Source organism: Calonectris borealis, chromosome 5 (assembly GCF_964195595.1).
Source record: "Calonectris borealis chromosome 5, bCalBor7.hap1.2, whole genome shotgun sequence".
NCBI lineage: Eukaryota > Metazoa > Chordata > Aves > Procellariiformes > Procellariidae > Calonectris > Calonectris borealis.
This window is the reverse complement of record NC_134316.1, coordinates 17703925-17725989: the sequence shown is the minus strand read 5'-3', so window position 1 is coordinate 17725989 and position 22065 is coordinate 17703925.

Here is a 22065-nt window from a genome sequence, read left to right as displayed (position 1 = left end):
CAGCTGCATGGGAGAGGCTTCATCTGGATCCATCCACCTGTGAGATGGACAGTGGCACCTGAAGTGCATGGTGACTGCAGTCTGCCTGTTTGAGATGCACGTTTTGCTTAACATCTAGAAAAATAACACTCCCTTCTTACTATGCTTCATCCTAGTGATGGGAAAAAGGGTGTTGAAAGACACTGGGAAGGCTTGGATGCTGCTAACTCAAAAGAAGAGCAATAGGGCAGGTGCAGGGAGGGAGATCTGCTGTGCTCGAGACAACCTCTTTGAGCAGGTTGCCAAAGGAACAAGACCAAGCTATGGACAACATGGCTCAGAGACTCTGTTAGAATGCTCCAAAGCATAAGGTTGGTGGATGGATGAAGGAAGGGAGTGAGAGATGCAGCTCAGAAAGCCCCCTGCCCTGCTGCAGGCCTGGGACCCCTGGGGAGCTGCGGCGCAGACTGGGGTGGGGGACTCGCAGGCAGAGCCACACGCTGCCCCCCTGCCAGGCTCCCCCCAGCCTGGCTGGGCAGCAGGGTCACCTTACCCCCTGCGACCCTGGATTAATCCCTTGGATGCTGCTCACTGCAGCAAACAGTCCATCGTGAGGTGTCACCCCTGTGTGAGCTCCCTGAAGTGGGAGTTGTTGTTCTCTCGTAACGGCAGTGTGAAAGGGGTCAGGCTGATCCCAAACACCTTCCTGTTTGATGTGCAAAATGAAATGGGCGAGCTCAGGATTATGCACTGAAAAATGGCATCTCCGTATATTTAAATGAAGTAGGGTGCATTAATTCATTATGAAAGCTCTTCAAACGCTGCCTAAGTAGGTACAACAGCCTCAGATGAGCCTCAGGACTACTTGCTAATGCATATATTTGAGAAAGTTTCCTCGGATATTTCCCAGTGCCTACTTACAGCTGCAGAGCTCCAGCTTGTAAAGAGCATCCATGCAAAAGGAGGTACCCTAAAAGAAGCCAAAAGCTGTAAAAATATCTTCAGCCTAATTTAACTCTCAGCTGCAAGTCTGCAATTCTCAGAACTTCCCCTCCACTATGGAGACAGGAAAAAACTCTGCCTTCGTTTAGGCATTACTAGTGATAATGATTATAATAATGTTGTAGCGATGAGCAGACATTTTTATGTTGCACAGAAAATAATAACCTTTCTATAGCATCATAATTTTGAAGCTTAAAAGGTTCACTATGATCAGAAGATTGCTATGATCATCTTCTCCGACTCCTTGATTCTATTTTTTGTTTCTTTTTTTAATCATTTATTAGAGAATTTTATCTTTGTGATTTTTGATAAGGCTGCAGGCAACAAGCCTGGCATTGCTATTTCCTACAAGGAACCAGAATCGGACCCCAGCCTGTTGGATATTTGTTTACTTACAGGTACGTAAGAAACTAAGAAAGAGCCCTGTAGCTGTGATGAAGACATCTCCACCGCCTTGCTCGGTTGTGCATGTTGTCTTTGTAAGTTTGTGCACAGAGATAACTTATATCTTAATCTAATTTTTCATCTGTGCTAAGGAAGCATTTTCATTCCCCGCACCGGGCACGCGGGCTCCTCCCCAGTCTCATGCAGGGTACAGGTTGCAGACTGCAACAGTTCGCTGGATCTGCAAAACGTGGCTTCAGCTTTCCAAACCCTCGTGGCAGCTATGGGGTTTCAGTCCATTCGCGAGACGAGGTGGCGGCAGCGTTAGCTCTCAAACCCTCCCAGAGGGTAAAACATTTCCCACCACAAAATGCCAGCACAAGGCACACTGAGAGGGGAATGAGCTATGCGCTATCGTCACCTGGCTGGCACCGGGGCACGTCCTGCCCTATGGTCCTGTGGTGGGAGATGGGACCTGCACTCGGGCTCTGGCAGCTCTCCTCCGGCCAGCCATCCCTCCTGCCGTCACTGGCCTGTGCTGCGGGGTGCCCTGGCGTGGGGCACAGCCGAGCAAGATAGAAAGTGCAACTGCCTACCTGTGATCCCTCACATGTTATTTCTGACCCTGACTGAGCAAATCCCCAACTCCCCTCCCTTCGCAGGGTAAGTTCTTGGTCTCAGACCAAGAGCCTGGGAAGTGAAGCCCTTTCAGGTCCTGTTTTCAAGAGCAGCTCAGCTCGCTGCACATCCCCAGACACAGGCAGAATGCGTTTTGAAGACACTCCTTCACTTTTAAGAAGAAAAGGGCATGAATATCAGTCACTCTCAGATTCAAAAGGCTGCTTCTTCCTAATCGGGGAGGTGAAATATCACTGGCTGTTCTCTGCACCCAGTGCTTTGCTCCAAGAGTGTCAAAGATGCTCAGTGTTATCACAGACACCCCCATACCCCCAAATGAAAGGGGATCACTGGCTGACCAACAGCCCCCACCACCTGGGACTGGGTCTCTTACCATAAGTCCCGCTGAGCTGGACACCAGGCAAAGGCGTGCTCATGTCCACAGTGCAGTGCAGGTCACTGGAGATGAAAGACCAAGAGAAGGGGGAATAAGGGACATACCTCAGGCCCTGTCCCCTACCCATGAGAGCAGTAAATCACTACTGGCAGGAGCTGAGCTCTTTCACTGGAGTGATACAAAGTGAGCGAGAAGGAGTCAGAGAGAAACTGAATCACCTTTGATCAGCAGTATTGTTTTATATCTTGCAAAGAGTAGGTGCAGCATTCAGCTGTGCCCAGAGGCAGCTTTCGCTTGCCTGACCATCCCTTGCTCAGCTCAAGGCAGCCAAGAGTTCTCCCTGACCTTGGCAGCATTACAGGGATATGAATTTCATGCAGAGGAACTGATCTCACACAGCCCCACACACTTTTTCCCTCCCTAAGGCTAGCAGGCTGCTGGGGCATGGGCTGGCTGCTGGGAGCTGGGCAGGGTCCGTGGTGGTCAGGTCTGGGGTCTAGTGCTGGAGCCATTGCAGCCTGTGTCCAGCCGAGAGCTTGTCCTGCTCCAACGCTGTTGCCTGAAGTTGCGCAGAGAGAAAATCCAAATGGATTCCAAATGGGAAATCCAAATGCAGTGTGTGCAATAGAGAGAGCTTGGAGATCCTGACCTAAAGCATCCTGGGCTCTGCATCTGAGCAGCCTCCTCTGGCCCAAACTGAGACTGGGGAGAGGTGACCAGCAGCCACAAACTTCTGTCACATTGGACTGAGGCCAAACTGCAGCGCTGGTGCAAGCCCTGGTAGAGAGGTGTGTATGCTGCCCTGCCCCGACTTAGCCCACAGATCGTATTCCTAATAATCCTTCCTGCTTTCTGTCTCTTCAAGCTACCACAGTGGATCTGTGATATTTCTAGGGGCCCCAGGTGTTAAAATGTAAATGCTGGAAACCTGTAAGTTGCCCTGCAAATGTTCCTATCTGGGGTGCAGAGCAGCTCCCTTGCCATGCATTCGGCCGCTGGCTGCTCCCCGGTGTGTCAGCTCACACCCGTACTGCGGCCAAAGGGCTGCAGCGTGTGGGAAAGGGCGGCAAAGGGCTCAGGCTCAGGCAGGAGGCAGCTGTAGGGGAATCGTCCCCTAAGGCCACCTTGCCAGGATGATTGGTATTAGAGACTGATTGATATCTTTAGACTGATGCTAGAGAAAGAGATCTTCTTGATTTAATATTAGCATAACTAAATTAGGTAGGAAGTTAACTTTATCTTCTTCGCAGACATCTTTTGCAAGCATTGTAAATTTGTTGTGTATTTTGATGCTGTTAATAAATTATTTTATTTGTGTTTTACCTTAGGCTGGCTTGAACCAGATAACCCATGATAACCAGACAGCAAAAGGGATCTCCTGTTCGAGAATATGGCAACCCATCACCAGGGCACCTTTACAAGTGTTTTAGCTCTGCCAGAGGAAGGTCCCCAGGGTAGCCAAAGGGCAGCAGGACGAGACATTGCTTTTGCTGCGTGAGAGGTGAACCGATATCGCAAGGGTCAGGAGAGGCAGAAGTCTTTTCTGGGGGTTGCCTTAGATGCTGGGACCCCAAAGGCACCTAAGGGGTTTGCAGCAGTTTAGTGTGACCCGGGCTTCAGCTAAGAGGAAAGAGGAAAGGGAGGTGGGAAGCTACTGCTACTGAAATTAAATGAGAGTAATGCAGCTGTGAGGATCTGGGCTAGGCTCCTCTGCCAGCAATAGTGAGAGGAGGGCATCCCTTAACAGCCTGCTAATATGCATATCCAAGAGGTCTGAGGAGGCCCAGCAAGGCCTCGTGTGTGGTCTGGTGCCCCCAAGCAATGGCAAAGGGAGGATGCTGGCAAGGGAAATGCTCTCCTCCTGCCAACCACCATTACATTTGTCTTCGCCGCTTAAGTCGGAGCCAACCGTTCCCTCCGCCGTCATGCTTCACCCTCCTGGGCAACCATTAACCATCTCCTTCGCACAAGATTTCCAACTGAGAGAATACAGCAGCCCCTGGGACTCCCAGCTCCTAGACGTCAAAACATCACTAAATTGAACAGACGAAAACAAGGATACTGAGAGGGAAGAAGACTGCTGAGGCAAGGGGCCTCATGAGACAGGCTGTACCTGAAAGCCAGCCCCTGCAGCTGTGTGCACAGCAGGGGAAGGCAATACACACTGCCAGGACCTGGCCAAGTCTGGGTGCTCGGATGCATACAATGTGTATGTATAGTGATCCAGATGCAAACAACATGGGCTGCATTTTGCTTTCATTACTCTCCAGCAGCATCCTTGGGGTAATGCTATTTCCTAGCACACCCAGAAACGCAGGGGACATGAGGGTGCTGCTGCCCTGCTCCCCCTGGGTGGCCAGCAGCCCCAGGACAGACTCCAGCAGGTCTATGCCCCAGCAATAGGTAGAGATTGAAAATGGTCCCAGCGCTTGCACCAGGCGCACAGAGGCATGAGGAAGAGATGAAGACACTCTAACACCTTTCACCTCATCCCACCAGGCACTCCAAAATTGCAGCTGCACACCAGTATGTGACTGCTGAGCACACCCAGGTAACTCAGTGTTTAGAGGGCTCTGGCAGAGGCTTTTAAGCAGACAACTTTAGTCATGTCCTCAGGATGACCTTCGCTTACTTTCAGTTTTATCTATTACGAACTTTGGTTCCCAGCCTGCATGGGTGTAATCACTTTCTTCCCTTCACCTGGGAACAGGGAAGAAGTGAATCACAAGCTAGTGAATGTGGTGTTTCTGTACTGAGTTTTTGTTTGAGTGAAACCTTGCAGCATCTTCAGTGAGATGTTCTTGAACTTCTTGCATTTTCCAGGCACTTAAAGACACTGTGAATTACAATGTAATTGAAAAATGAGCCTGTTTCTTAGAAATGAAGTGTAACCAATAGCCCTGGTCTGCTGACTTAATAGAGAAGCTTAACATCATTATATCTATATTAATAACAAGGCCAGTCAGCCATTAGCAAGAGGAGTTCATTCATTGCATCTCTCTGACGCTTTCCAGCTTGCTTTTTTCATGGTAAATGAGTGTTGCTTGTGCTCATTTTCTATTCAGATAATTCCCATTGGCAAGATAAACATATGGGTGAGAGATCCTACTTTCCTCTGCTTCTACATAAGAGCTGTTAGCAAGATGGTGAAAGAAATAATATCAATCTATGACAGAGGACAATACAAAGGGAAGAAGGACCCATAGAGAAAGCAGTCCTGGCGCAGGAGAGCAGAGGAAGATCAGGAGCAGGGACCTGGAGCCGTGACCCAGAGCAGTTCAAGCCTTTCTAGCAATTCACCCCAAGCTAAAAGAGACTCACTAATGGACAGCAGCACTGAAGGGCCTGGGACACAGAGACAGACAGCTGAACTCACTGGCAGCTTATTGTGTTTAGCTTTATAGCAAGCTCCTAACCGAATCAATATTAGCCACATATATTCCCACTGGTCTTTCATTCTGCCCCACAATCTTGTTTTGAATAAACATCTCGGCATTTGAGAGACATGTCAGACAGCTTGGATGTATTTCATTGACCAGATGCACTTAATATAATCTGCTTGATGTAACGCTGTGAAGGATCTGTTCCATTTTCCTCGTCACAAGCAGATAGTGTGTACTCAACAGGTTAGCTCACTTACCTAAAAATATCACAGCTCTGCTGGAGACTAGGTATTACCAACTCAGCAAAGACATCAGTTTTGTGGCATATAATACCACATAATTCCTCTCACAAAGGTGCTCCAGGGTTGGCTATTACTCTCTGGGCTGCAGGACTTCATCGTATCTCCTCTTGCTCCATTCACCTGCTCCATGGGTACCAACCAGCCTTTGCTCGTAATCAGTCAATACAGTTGTTCAATCAATTATTGTAACTAAATTAAACTCAGCTTGAGGCTTGATGCCTGTTTCAGACCTAAAGAATGATTTGTGTGTTCAAAAGCTTACCTGCTTTTTCCAACTGTATGAGTTGCACTGATAAAATTAATTTCTACACCCTTTTGCCTTGCTCCCATCTGCCTGAAGCAGAACAGTGTGAAGTCTGGCAAATGGCAGTTTTTAAGGGAAAGCTATTCAGCTTCTGATGTGTAACATGCAGATGCAACTAAACAAAGTGCAGCCCTTTTTCGTGTCAAATACACAGCAATCAGAACTTATTTTTTCTACAAGCCTTCCTGGAAATGGACTATCTAAATCTTCTGCCTACAAATCAATATTCCCACTACCAAGCAATCTCTCCCAGAGCCAACAAGCATTCAGACTCTTAACGCTCACCGCAGTTGCTAAACTCCAGGCTGATACGGCTTTTGTACTGGTGATTAGGGCTGCCTGCACACTGCAAACAGCGTTTGCAAATATCTGTGAAAACCCCCAAACGCTGCTGGATTCATCCATGTTCCTGATCCATACACTAGTTACTTTTTCAGATATTCTAGAAAATTCCCCCCCTCTCCTTTATAATTGTTGGAGAAATAGATTTTCATGACTGAAACTCACTCCATATAGAAAACTATAGCAAAGGACAATGAGGTCCTGGTATGTTAAGGCTTCTCTGTACTACAGTTGCAAAAATAATGCTGAGTGGTTGATGGGCATGCTTGTGCATTAAAATAGAAAAACAATTTAGGAAAAAAAACCTTCTGAATTTGTTCAATTTGCAATTGTTCAATTTGTTCAATTTGAAATTGTTTTACTGTGGTTTTCTTTATTTGTACACATTTTTTGGTAACAGCTATTCCTGGGAAAGGCATTCACATAACAAAATTAGACTCAGTCCAGTGGTGACAACAGGAGTTTAAAAGGTTTTAAAAAGGTTTTAAATAAAAAAACCCCAGATAATAGTGCTGATCATTTTGTAGGGCCTGTTAATTTTTTTTCCTACAAAAGCTTTGTAAAAGGGGGATGTTTCATTCAGAGCATTTGGACCAGGTCTGCAATGACATTTTCAAACTCCAGTTATTCCCTGTGCAGCTGGCGTGCTGCATTCACCCCATGGTGGCTGGCTGCGCTGGCCTGGATGTAATCTTGTTTGCATAGTCAGTCACACACAAAACCAAGAATTACTCTACTGTATGAACAGGGTATTCATTACTTGCTACATCCCATTTTAAAGGTTTCATTCACCCAATCAAGAAACAAAAATGACACAATGTGACCTAGCTGAACTGACATAAAATGAATTAACCCATTAGCTGGAACTTGGGTTACCTAAATGGTCCAGGAAATCATAACTGGATAATTAATGACTAATTCTTAGAAAGAAAAGGAGCTTTATTTTAGTCTCAAGGAGTTTCTGACCAGTGTGGTTGCATAAATATGAACTAAAGGAATAGCAAGAAGAGAAGGAAAATTCTAATGCATCTGCATCAAGCCAGCGAGGCTACCATGCCAGAAATCCTTGGTAGTATTCAACCGAGCCCGTCCTAAAGGTGGCACATAAAAATTAAACAACAAAAGGAGTTCAGGGACGGTTTTGTTCCTAGATATTCTGGGACAACACCGTGCTTATAGGCCTATTCAGCTGATATAATAAGCTCTGCCAGACTCTTGACAGATCTATCGCTTCTTCCCTTAAAACACATTTAGCAGCATCTCTAGTTTGGTCCGCCGAGTTGCTTGCACTGGTAGAGACCCTGCACAGGGAACAGGGTCTGGTCCAGGGTCTGGCACACCAGGCCACCCCTATTTGAAGCAATCCTACCTGGTGACAGAGGTGGGACACTCAGGTATCCATGCTTCTTTTCTTAGCAAGTAGCTGGATGCTATGGCCACTAAATCATACAAAATACCAGGTGTGTTCAAAATCATGGAATCATAGAATAGTTTGGGTTGGAAGGGACCTTTAAAGGTCATCTAGTCCAACCCCCCTGCAATGAGCAGGGACCTTTTCAACTAGATCAGGTTGCTCAGAGCCCCATCCAACCTGACCTTGAATGTTTCCAGGGATGGGGCATCTACCACCTCTCTGGGCAACCTCCTCCAGTGTTTCACCACCCTCACTGTAAAAAATGTCTTCCTTATATCTGGTCTAAATCTACCCTCTTTTAGTTTAAAACCATTCCCCCTTGTCCTATCGCTACAGGCCCTGCTAAAAAGTTTGTCCCCATCTTTCCTATAAACCCCCTTTAAGTACTGAAAGGCCGCAATAAGGTCTCCCTGGAGCCTTCTCTTCTCCAGGCTGAACAATCCCAACTCTCTCAGCCTTTCCTCATAGGAGAGGTGTTCCATCCCCTGATCATTTTTGTGACCCTCCTCTGGACCCACTCCAACAGGTCCATGTCTTTCCTGTGCTGAGGGCTCCAGAGCTGGACGCAGTACTCCAGGTGGGGTCTCACCAGAGCAGGGTAGAGGGGCAGAATCACCTCCCTCAGCTTGCTGGCCACGCTTCTTTTGATGCAGCCCAGGATAAGGTTGGCACATTGCTGGCTCATGTCCAACTTTTTATCCACCAGTACCTCCAAGTCCTTCTCAGCAGGGCTGCTCTCAATCCCTTCATCTCCCAGCCTGTATTGATACCCGAGGTTGCCCCGACCCAGGTGCAGGACCTTGCACTTAGCCTTGTTGAACCTCATGAGGTTCACGTGGGCCCACTTCTCGAGCTTGTCCAGGTCCCTCTGGGTAGCATCCCGTCCCTCAGGCATGTCAACTGCACCACTCAGCTTGGTGTCATCTGCAAACCTGCTAAGCATGCACTCGATCCCACTGTCTATGTCACTGATGAAGATATTAAACAGTACTGGTCCCAATACAGACCCCTGCGGGACACCACTTGTCACCGATCTCCATCTAGACATTGAGCTGTTGACCACCACCCACTGGATGTGACCATCCAACCAATTCCTCATCCACCGCACAGTCCACCCATCAAATTGATATCTCTCCAATTTAGAGAAGGATATTTTGGGGGACCATGTCAAAGGCCTTACAGAAGTCCAGATAGATGACATCTGTACCTCTTCGCTTGTCCACTGATGTAGTCACTCCATCATAGAAGGCCGTTAGGTCTTGGAACAACCTTCTCTGTCAGAAATCCTTTTGCCAGCTTTGCCCTTAGAATGATATTGCAGAATGACAGTCTTTAACATGTTGATTCTGAAAACAAACTAGGTTAATAATAGCAAAACCCTACAAACTATGAGTAAATCAAATTCATGAAGATATGAGAAATTCCATGGAACATTAAGATTCTGCTGAAAGAATATTTCCACCTGCAGAGTGCTTTTACCAAGCCTTGGCTGCTCATGCTAGCAATCAACTCTGGTCTCTTGTCAACACTTCCATACCTGGAAGAATGGTTAATAAAATTCCCTCTGTTCTGCCGGAGTCCTCCAAATCTTAAATTTTAGAGAGAGATGCACATTGGCTCATTGATATTTCTTATTTATTTCTCTTTTCTATCTTCTTAGAGAAAGCTGTATCATTGCATAGCCATTTCTCTCTCTCGAAACATTTGTTTTAAGATTCTGCCAAAGTCCAGCTGCAGAAAAAGACAAGTTTGTGAGGGTGTATGTGTGTTTGGAAGGAGATCTGACAGCTTGTGAGTTATCAAGGCTGAAAAGCTGACGATTGGGTTCTAATGTTTGAAATCAATATTGCTGGTTTCATTACCAAATAAATCTTTCGAAATGTTCTGGGAGCTGATGGGCTACTTCCTTTTGTGGACAATATTCCTCCTGCCTTCCTTGCCTTTCATTATTTATACCTGCCTGATATTGTACCCCTGATGTTGCTGGTATCCATTTATTAGAAAACAGGGAAAGGTTACTTTCCATAATAGCTTTTTCATGTTGCATAAGGTAGAGTGCAAAATGACTGCTTTTTGGCTGGGAAAAAAAGAAAAATTTCTCTATTGTCACAAATCACTGTCTGCCTTTTACGATACTATATCTCGCTGAGCAGCTGCAGTCTAGTGGAGGGATTGCCCTGCTTCAGCAATACGAACATGTCCTTAAACAGCTGGAGATAAGCACATTCAGAGCCTTACTGAGAACACACCATCGCATTTCCATTGGTAATGAGCAAAACGTCTACACTACTTTCCATCTCAAATGAGCTTTACTGTAAGCTGAAGGTATCAGCAACTAAGAAAAAATATCATGTCAGGTGGGCAGTGGCCTCCTGAAAGCATGGTGGCTCTTGCCCCTACACATTGGTGGTCAAATTAATCCCTGAGATATCTCCATTAGACACAGATGCTTACTTGCACCTACAAGGGAAGTTTTTCTCATTCCTGGAGTTATAACAGAGATGATTTTGAACCAGAGAAAGGTGTAAGACTGTAAACAGCAGGGGTACTACATGATACGGAGGTGTTAGAATTACATAGTTGCTGTATGCAGATACCTCTTTTTTTTTTTTTTCTCTTGCTTGCTCAAGTTCTGGTTCCTGTGTTTACACGGCAAGTTTTGTCAAAGACTGCATGAGACAGCATGCTGTGCAGCAGTGTTGCATGAGCATAGGCTGCATTTGACGTTTCTGCTATAGGATCGGGGCTCATGGCAGAGTCTGGATCCAAACATCCCCCTGAATCACTGAGTGTCTCCCTCAGGTCGCATACAGGCTCCTGTGGACGGCTGCAGCATTGCTGAGGCTCGCGGAGCTCCTGGTTTGAGCAGGGAAAGAGGAGTACCCTTGGCCACAGCTGGGCTGCCAGCATGAGTAAGGCAGGCTGGGTTTGAGCCTCCAGGGATAGAGAAAGGACCCCGTGCTCACCTGCCCCAAATTTACTCTTTATGCAGGAGGTAAGAAAGGAAGGAAAAGATGACTTGGACATCATTGTGCTCCCATGAGCCTAGGCTGTTTTGGTACGAAAAGCTCCTGAATTGTCTTTATTTCCCACTGGCTACAGTAATGTTGGTAGCAGCCAAAGGGCCTGCTGAGGTGGCTCCCTCCACTTCCTTGCTCTGACAACCTCCTATGTGGAAAAAGGGCTGGCTGGCTGGAGTAGGAACAACATTGCTGAGTCGAGACCCCACAAGTAATTCTTACTAAAGGGAATTCAAACATGAGACATCTTTCCAGCTGTTTTTCCATGCTGAAGCAATACAAATCCTCCACTCAGTCCCTTTTGTAAATGTACCTGTGCGGTTTGACTCACTGAGACGGATGAAGTGACCCTACAACCAAAGTTTGGGCTACGCAACCAACTCTCACAAGTGTGGCCATATTCCCTTTGTGGGCACTGCAGCACTGCGCTGGGCTGTGGGCTAACCACGCGCTCTGGGCTCTTCGGGTCAGCTGGTGTAGGAAGAAGCACCATTAACCTCCTCCCTCAACACAAAGTTCCTCAATCCCCGCGCTATAGGATCAGCCTCCACAGAGATGGAGGGGACAGGGGGAGTTGAAATGAGGTGTCTGGGTGAAGCCTTTGCTTTCTTTCTTGTGTCAAACTGGCCCTGGTGCCCACTGCCCCGGGGTCCCCAGAGGAGGAGAGGTACCCCTCAGTGGAGAGGAGACAGGTTGATGGCACATTTTTTATCTGAGACCCCGTGAGCTAAAATGGGAGGTAATAAAACTGTACCTGGATTTACACGAACAAGCCACCCATTGAAACACTTCAGCATTTTCAAAAATCCTGATTAAAAAGTTGGACTTCATTTCTAGCTCCAAGCAGGCAAGGACTGCAAATAAGACATCGCCTCTCTCCTCTCACTCTTCTATTGGGAGAATTTTACATAAATTAAAATTAATGTATTTTTTCAACTAGGTCAGTGGAATGTAAATGTTCTGTTCCAGGGAGGATTATACATTGTAACTCAGTTAAGGGACACACAGCACAGATCAGTCCTGCTGCATTTATCAAAGATGAGCCGTTTCGAGCAGAAAGCAACCAAAGTTTTCCTACCAAACACTTCATTGCTGAGGATGGGTATTTGTGTCGCTCCTGGGGAATCTCAAAATCTTTGGCTTTTGTCTATGTATCAAATGTGTCCTCAAATGTGGTCATGAAATCTGTGAATAAAATGGGACAGCAGAAACAGCCCCATCTCAGCGCTTTTTAGCTCCAGCAGGAACATGCCTCCCCTGTGTTTGCAAACCAGGCAGAGCAGCTCGAGACTCAGCAGCAAGCTGAGCAAAATGGAATTTGTGCTGCCCCACGAACAGGGAGTTTGGCTGCTCCTGCCGCCAGGCCCACATCTGGCTTCTGCCAGCTGTGTGTTGCCCTCAACAACTGCCTACTTTGTTTATGCCTTAGACCCCATAGTCAGCCCTGGATGCAGACACTGTGCCACTGAACTAGCGCATCTGAACCCTTGATGGGGTCTGCAAACCAGCAAACAAGAAAGAATGTAATTTTATGTCTCTCTCTCTGGCTTGGATTTCACCAAACCTGCAAGCAGATACACACTTGTGTACCAAAATGAATGGCCACCCTGACTTCCAGCCACACTGGAGAGAGGCTTCAAAGGTACGCAGGTGTGTGGCTGTTTTCAGAACTGGACTGGGGCTTTTGTTTTGATGGGCTCAGTACTGTATATTCTGGTGTAAGAAGAAACGCTGTGACTGAGACCATAATACAACAGCAACTGAAACAAAATCTTCTGGAAAAAATAATGTATTTTTTCATGATGGATGACACTTTGAATTATGTTAGCTCCCCTTAGAGCAACCTCATCTTTCTTCTAAAAAAGCATCATAAGTAAATCTTCCTGAGTTGCAGACTTTCTTTTATGAGCATGAAAACAAAATTGCTGTGAATGCAGAATAGCCCCAGACAAACTTGTAATAGCAGGTGGAAGGAAATGGGACTTTGTTTTTCACACAGTTCCAGTTTCCTCGCCTCGCACTGCACAGTCATACCCTGGATGTATTTTCCCATTCCTTCAGATAACAAATGCTCTAGTGAATGAGATGAAAGGTCTCTCTAGTCCAGTATCCCACCTCAGATGACAGCCTATGTGGATATTTAAGGAAGGATACAAGGATATGGGAAGTACCCAGTGATCTGTACCTGATATCCTCTTCTGGCTTTTGACAATCGACAGTTTCAGGAGTCCCTGAGGTACAAGTTGAAGGTGGATTTTTCAGCTTAATAATGGTCCTATATGGCATGACTTTGTCTAAGTCTTTTTTGAACTCATTTATACTTTGGCAACACGTCGCACAGTTTAATGCATCATGTGGAAAAGTTTTTCCTTATGGTTTAGACCTATTCTATGATAATTCAGTTTGTGACCCCTAATTCTTGCATTGGAGAAACACAAATTAACCTTGTCGTCTTTACCTTCTCCATGCCATTGGTGATTTTATATCAAGTCCCCTCAGGTAGTTTTCTTTCCAAGCTGAAAAGGTCTAATTTAGTCTTTCCTCAAAAAGAAACTGTTCCAAAACTCTGATCATCCTTGCTACCTGTTCTAAATCTTTTCTAAAGTTATTAGCTCAGTGCTCTAATACTGTTTTCTGTTCTATTTTATTGTGTTCTTTCATTCAGCAATTCATACTATCCAATTTGCCTTTTGACAGTTGCAGGGCAATAAGTGATGTTTTCAGAAACCTCATACCTTAATTTCAGTTACCCAAGATCTTTCTTGAGTGTTGCTATCTAGAGCCCGTCACTGCAGATGTATAAGTAGAGTTATTTTTTCCCTAAGTGTCTTACTTTGCACTTGTCAATACTGAATTTCATCTGGCACTTCACTGTCAGTTGGTATTATAAGCTCCTTCTGCAACAGTCAGCTTTAGCTTTGATTATTATGAATAATTTTGTATCATCTGCAAACTTTGCCAGTATTCACCCACTTTGACATGCCACATACAGAGACGGTGAACAGCACCGATGCCAGCATAAGCCCTTGGGGCACTCCTCTGCTAAATCTGCCTCCAATCCAGAGGAAATGTTTCTTTCTTTATTCTGTTATTCCTACAACTATCTATCACATTACTCACTTTTGTTCCTTGGGGTGGAGGCTGGTGTAAGCTCTGCATTTGTAGCTCAGCAATTTCATATTTGAGCTCTTTTAGCACACTTAGTTGAATGTCATCTCGTCCTCGTGGTTTGATCCAGTTAATTTATCCAAGAGGGTCTGCTTTCCAGAGGCTGTCTGTGCTTCTTTTTGACCAAAGATGTTCCACCTCGCTCTCAAAGCTCCAGCTCTGGGAATAAAGCAGATGTAATGACTTGTTTATCAGAAAATGTCAACCTTTTGCACCTTCCAGCAAAACTAATCCCTACAAGAAGGGCCCTGTACACCTAGGTTAAGCTCTTAGACTGAGGGTGATTCCTCCACCAGCTCAGGCCTGGGGACTCCTTCAGCATCCAAAATTTAAGTTCTATCTGTTACAACTGGAGAACTGGTTTAAATATATCACATTGTAAACCTGGAGTGCTGGAATTAGCATTCTGTTGAGCATGTAACACAGTCTTTCTGAAAATATTTTGTCCAAAAAAAGGGGGGTAGGAGGAACTGAACTGCTGCTAATCAAATGTTAATTAATTTAGTAGAATCCATCTAAGTCTCTGTTGACATCTGCAGAGTTGCACATAAGCTTGTTCTTCCCCTGAACTGGGATCTATAGAAACACACATATATGGTTATACCTCTTCTTGTAGGTGGGAAGGAGACTCCTAGCAGAACAGCAATCTGTGTTTTGACCCTTCCTTTTCCCATTTACTTTCAGTGCAGGCAGATCTATGATCTACAGATCTTTCTCTGATAAGCAGATGCAGAGCTTTGCTTCAGCCAGGCTGGCAAACTGGTAAGCCACTGGTCTCTTCTAGTTTACTTTGTGTCATCCCTCTGTGCTAGAACAAATAGCAATCGCTAAGTTGAGGATTGCCAAAGCTGAACCAAAGTACTGCTTGTACCACTTTTGCTGTCCTTGCAGCCTGGCTCCACAATATACTTCAAGAAGAAAATAATACAAATTCTGACTAAGTATTTTAGGTATAAAAGCCTCCTCAGATATAAAAGCCTCATCAGATATAAAAGCCTATTAGATTCTGTTGCTAAGGTGCAACTCACATATAAGCTACTATTAGAAATAGCTACAAATACTTCTTATTCACCACGAGCCACTGATTATAGAATTTTGTGAGTGAAGCGCTACTTTAAAGCATCATCTATCTGCATTAATTTCCATGGTCCCCATGATGGATCAGACCAGGCTCCCCGATCCCACTGTCTCTCATGTGGAGCTCTGTACACGCCTGGCAGCTTGATGCACAGATCTAGCTTGTGCAACAGTGACAGACTTCCCTATGTACCATATCCACTGGGGGCAGAAAGAAAAGAAGACAAATGATAGACTTGGCATCAGGCTTGCAAAAATTGGTTTGGCCACCCAACTTGGACAATATATTCTTATTGCTATTTGTAATAAACAAATAAAATATTGATTTTGTTTCTTTATTAGCAAAAGGTGGTTGAAGAGACTGTGTTAGGGCCAATAAACATTCTTCGGGTTTTTTTTATTTCAGCATATTGGTCTCCTGTTCTAAGTCTTTTACATTCTGCAGGAGCACATACAAAACCCTGCTGACTCCCATCAACACCCATGTATAGGATCCCAGTGGACATAACACCGTGATATCCCAGACAAGCAGAGTGCTAATTTGCTCCAAGTACCCAGCTCTTGGGTTTTTAATGGAAAACTTGTGGGGGAACCTAATTTGGCACCTGCAGAAATCCATGCCCAGCTCCAATTTGGCTTCAGTGGGAGTAACGAGCCCAGAACTGCTGTAGCAAAGCTCAAGCAGAGACTGATTCTGATCACTGAGCTTTGCTTAATATTGGTGATTGTGATTTGTTCAATTTCTTCACTGCAATATGTACTGCAGATCCCATTTTCCTCTGAAACTCTGCCTGATGCTTTATGAATGCAGGATTGGTCCCGAAGAGCTGGACTTGAGCACCTGGGAGGTGCTGAGCACACTCAGGCACCATTGAACTGAGGGAGCTTTGAGGCTGCTCCGGCTTTTGCTCAGGCATCTTTGAACCTTTTGCTTGTGCTAGGGACTCCTGAACACAGGAGCCTCATCTGTTTGCCTTCAACGGCTTCTCCTACTGCGCATCGTTTAAGAAGCAGTACTGTGTCAGGAGAACACCTCCCAAATGCACTCCGGCATCACGGTGTAAAGGGTGAGAAGAGGGTAAGGAAATTTTAGATTTGTTATAAATCACAATTAAAACCCTGTTGTTGGCTTTTCTGGCCGGAGTAACCGCGTTTCTCCGGCTGCTGCTGCCCGGCCAGGGCGCGGGGCCGAGCGGGTCACAGCGAGGAGGAGAACAGGGCGCTGCAGGGCCGGCAGCCGCGCGGCGCCGGGCGGGCTCCCACAGCGCGCTCTAGCGGCACCTCCGCGCCGGAGCCCGGGCTCGGGGTCACCCGCAGCCGCAGCCGCCGCGCCCGCCCGCCCCCCGGCTCCGGGGGCAAGGGTCCTCAAGAGCACAGCAGCCGCGCCCGCGCTGCTGGCGTGTGGATCTCGCTGTGAAACCAGGCTGGGAGTCGGTGCCTCCCTTCCCGGAAAGCCATGATCCTGCCCTCACCTGGAGCTGGTTCATCGGGACACGCGTGCTGCTCCCTCCTGCTCCGCAGCTTCGCAGTACAAATGCCATCAGCACGCTCCCGGGAAAGGCACATGGACGCCCAGAGCGGAGGCACGCAGAGGACAGGCGTTTTCCCCAGCCGGTGGCCACGTAGCTGTGTTAGCGCGGCCGAGGAATCAACTGCATCACGCCGAGGGGCAGACCCTGGCACACCAGCTTAGCACAGGGGTGGCATTTGGGCACTGTCAGGGCAGTGAGGATGGCAGCAGCCAGCACTCCAGAGAAGCACTTGTTTCTTCAGTCCGTATTTTAACCACTGCCTCTCCTGGGGAAGTTTCTCCATCCACCCATCTTGCAGAAAAGCAGGGCCTGCAAGGCTTCTTGTCCCCAGGTTGCTTGGCAAGTGCAGGGTGCTGTTCACGTTTCCCAGCACTCACCTCCCAGGGACCCTTCTAGGCATTCCCAGCATGACCCTCAGCAGCAGCTGCAGCCCTCGTCACCTTTTCACACTCCTTTGAAGCATAAGGACAGCTTTAAAGAAGGACATTTCCAAAACTGGGATGGAGGGATGGCACTGAACTTGGTAAGGCTGGTGCTACTTCCTCAATCAACTGCTGCCTACAGCAAAGGTGGCTGAATTCCCCAAACTATGAATAATGCTAAAGTTATGAGTCAAGACAACAGACAATGTAGAGAAAATTTAGAGGTCTCTCTAGAGTTTTTGCTAGGACTTCTGTGTGGATAATTCAGCCCAGCTAAGCTGGACACTGAGCCTTCATCCTAGCATCCCTCTGGAAGGGACATTTACGGCTGGAAGAGCTCCCTGGTAGCTCCCATATTGCAGACCACCAGGAGAGTTTGAAGATCTGGTCCAAGAAGAGGAGCGTAGTTCATCAGTCATTATAGGTTAGAAGGGATTTTTTTTGGTTTGACAATAATGACCCATGTTATTTCAAACTTTGTTTCTCAACAGAGGGAAACTGAGATAGTAATTAGGGTTAGTTTTTATTCTCTATATCAATGTTACATATGAAGCACCTCAAACAAGTGTGGGTCCAAGGGCAATTTGTGCTGCGCAAACACAGTCTGAGCCAGGGCTGCAACGCCACAGAAACACAGTATGTTACAGCCACTGTGGCCCACCAGTGCGAGGAGAGGAAGGAGATCAAAGTCACCCTTCTTGCTCAGACACTACCTTGCTCACCCCACATGGGGATGGCAAAGCTGCTTTAAGCAAAGCTCAGCCTCTCTGAACTCTCCCTGTGCTGAGCCAATGCACCCACACGTCTGCGAGTGATGGTCACCCACCAGTCAAACCAAAGCTCTTGCCCTGCTCCGCACTCCGCAGGGCATTTCAGCAGTGCTGGTGGGCAGACACCGTGTCTGGAAATGCAACGAGAGAGGCAGGCAGAAGGAAATATTAGGGGTATAACCACACACCGGTGCCTTGCTGGATAGATGTGTCATGGCCAGACCGCCACAGAGGGCCAGCTCAAGGCAGCGCTGCCTGGGGCTGCCTGCCCCTTGTCCCACTGCCAAGGGCTGCCCGGCTGCAGGTGCAGCCCCGGCCGGGCTGCGGGGCAGAGGCATGCCCTCTGCCAAGGAAATGCAGGTGCAGGAGTGACAGGGGTGTGTTTCTGGCTGCACCCGAGTTGGAGAGCCTGGCACTGATCTCACTGTAGAAACACCCGCGTGGAGAAGCCTTGTCCAAGAGTGGAGCAGGGAACAGGGCTGTGAGCCGGACCAAAATGTGGGCAGGAGGAGCACTACCCTTCCAGTCTGTCATGGCTCTTCTGTACCGTAGGCTGTACCTGTCCAGAGCTCACTGTGCATTTCTTTTTTGGCAGCTTTTAAAAGAAGGTCTTTACCTTTTCACATGCTCATATTAATTTCTGTATTTTTTTAATCCTTTTTTTCAGCACTATTTTTTTTGTCAACAGAAGCTCCGTTTAGCTTTTGGCACTGAACTCGTCACTGATCTTGAAATACTTAATTACTCCAGAATTATGTAAAGAAACCTATATTTGGCCCTGCTGCCGCTTCTCAGTGGATACCTGCTGTGTGGGGAGGCCGGATTTAAACCTCCAGAAGGACCAAACCAAGGCCAGGCTCATTTTTAACCATTATCTAATTTACCAGAAAAAGAGGCAGTGAAAGGCAGGATGGGCTTTGATCATGCCTAATTATGGGGTGTAATATTGGATACATGGATACAATATTGCCATGGGTGTTTTTTTCTGCCCAGAAAAACAACATTTTCCTTAAAGAAACAGCTGTGTCCTGCCTGCAGCCTGCAGAAGAATGGCATTAGTCACGTGCAGTCCAACACGTAGCACAATTGTAAAGTTCGCTCTATGAGACTGACAGGAGCTATTCATATCGGCCCCCTCCACCATCTGCCTGAATGGCAGGCTGCAGGGTAGCAGCAGCCCCCCCTCGCCGCCTCTGCGCGGCCTCAGCACTTAGTGCCTGCTCAAAGTCTGTCCCCAAGTGCAGAAAATCGGGGATTGAAAGCAAAGAGAGGATGTCACTCAGGTCAAAGCAGATTGTCAACAGGAAGAAAAAAAGGCAGGGGGGAGAGTCCAAGCTTCATCTGGTGGGATTGTCAGGTTGCTCTTCTCCTGGGAGCAGAGGTGTTGGCTCCAACAAGGAGATGAGGAGGGAGACCAAAGGGGACAAATGGACAGCACAAGTCTGGGGAGAAATCCCGTATTCTCCCTCTTCCTTCCCTCCCTGAGCTTAGAGGACTCGGCTCCGGGGCAGGACCAGGCTGTGTGAGGGTCAGTGCCAGGGCGAGACATCCCTGCTGCTGTCTGCAGCGCCTGCGTGCTGGGGTGCAGGAAGGGATGCCAAGGGCTTTGGCTGCATCCCTGTGCACACACTGCCAGACATCCCTTGGGGACTGGTGACAGGACCACAGACCTGCAACTGTAGTCACCATTTGCCTGTCCCAGATGTTCTTCAGGTCCTTGGACTTGGAGCCAGGCTGCTAGCTTTGCCCACACCAGTTTCCTCACAGATGAATTTCATCCTCAGAAATATTTATGAAGGTAACATAAAGGTTTTTTTCCCTTTCAAAATGAACCTGCAGGTCCTGGGATGGGCAGGCTCACATCCCAGGCTTGGGCCAGGCTCTGAGTCCAGAGGGCAACCTGTTTGGAGGCCTGAACACCATCAGTGCCCCACCTTTGAAGGTCAGACTGGATGGAGTGGGATTTATTTTCATCCTATCAGTGCCTGAGGTGCATGACTCAGAGTTACTACAATCCTTTCTCATTGCATTCACTCCTAAGGTCACCCAGTTCTTGCAGTATGATGTTAAATGTCATCTTCCATTTTTATGCCATCAGCGCATCATTAACATCCCTCCACTTCCATCACTATCAGCAAGAAATCTAAAATCAGGACCCCTGAGGAAGAGCTTTCTTCCTCCATCCCAATACTTCTCCTCTCCAGGCCAGTACTTCTGGTTTTACCATGAGCCATCATCACCTCCCCTTAGGCTCCCGGCTCTCCTCAAAACCCTTGCTCTCTCTTTTTCTGAGTGTAAAGGCAGAGCAGAAGCTTAGGAAATAGCAGGTGACTGAAAAGATATCATGCAGCTGAAATATCTGCTTTTATCTGCCCTTAATGGACAAAGAAAAGGGATGATTCACAGGTGGCCCATCTGGGAATTTTCCAGCCTATTTTCTTATCATGTTTCATAGAATCATAGAATCATAGAATCATAGAATCATTAAGGTTGGAAAAGAACTCTAAGGTCATCGAGTCCAACCGTCAACCCAACACCACCATGCCCACTACACCATGTCCCTAAGCGCCTCATCTACACGTCTTTTAAATACTTCCAGGGATGGTGACTCAACCACTTCCCTGGGCAGCCTGTTCCAAGGCCTGACCACTCTTTCAGTAAAGAAATTTCTCCTGATGTCCAATCTAAACCTCCCTTGGCGCAACTTGAGGCAACTCAACTCTCGTGAGAGACAACAAAAAATGCTTTTACAAGTATATTAATGACAAAAGGAGAGCCAAGGAGAATCTCCATCCTTTATTGGATGCAGGGGGGAACGTTGCCACCAAGGACGAGGATAAGGCTGAGGTACTTAACGCCTTCTTTGCCTCAGTCTTTAATAGTCAGACCAGTAATCCTCAGGGTACTCAGCCCCCTGAGCTGGAAGACAGGGACAGCAAGCAGGATAAACCCCCCATAAACCCCGATGTTTCAAAACAGTTGGAGCCCCATTTTCCCTTTGCTTCAAAGTGCATATTCATTATGCTCAACAAGGAGTCACACGATTGTGACCCAAATGGGGAAAAATAGTTGAAAGTTTCCACAAAACAATGGAAAATTGTTTTTTTTCTCTCCTCTCCTCTCCTCTCCTCTCCTCTCCTCTCCTCTCCTCTCCTCTCCTCTCCTCTCCTCTCCTCTCCTCTCCTCTCCTCTCCTCTCCTCTCCTCTCCTCTCCTCTCCTCTCCTCGACACAAACAAGCAAAACCTCTATGGAATTTCTAAAGAAAATCCTTTTGCCATTGTTAAGAAGCCTTATTTTTCAAGTAAAAATCTGCAATGTTTTGGGGTTTTTTTTTTAATTAAGGGAGATTGCCTAATTTTAACACCCATGGGGAAGAGATGAGGATATCAGTGGTTACCATACAGATGTGTACCTCAGACAAACAGATACCTCAAATCAGGAAGGGCAAGAAACCACCGAGAGCAGGACTGCTCAGAAAGTGCACCATGCGATATGCAGAGTTGTTATCATGACAGCGGGGTGAACCCTGTGACAATACCTATTGCCCAGGCTAGGATGGAGAAAAAACTCCCTTTTAGGGGAGGAAAAAGAATTTTGAGTAAACTAGTGTCAAAATAATGACTTCTGTATCATGTCTGTACTGCTCAGCTGTTCACTGAGATGCTCTTTGCTTTACAGACCATTAAAATAACAGCAGTGATTTGGGTGTTCATCCTATTTGAACTGCTCAGGGCACTTACGGTGGAGGGATTCCTGCCCCCGTTAATGGTGTGCGTTGTGGGTCTGCTCGCACGGTCCAGGCCAGCCTGATGCTGGAATAGCTTTGCTGAATGGGCCCCTCAGCCTGAAAATAAGCTGTGGGACATTTTGGTGTAGAAGTGGCTAAAGATTGACATGACTTACAATGAGTGACACTTTAAAAATACTTCCCAGGTATTTTTGTGTAAGAA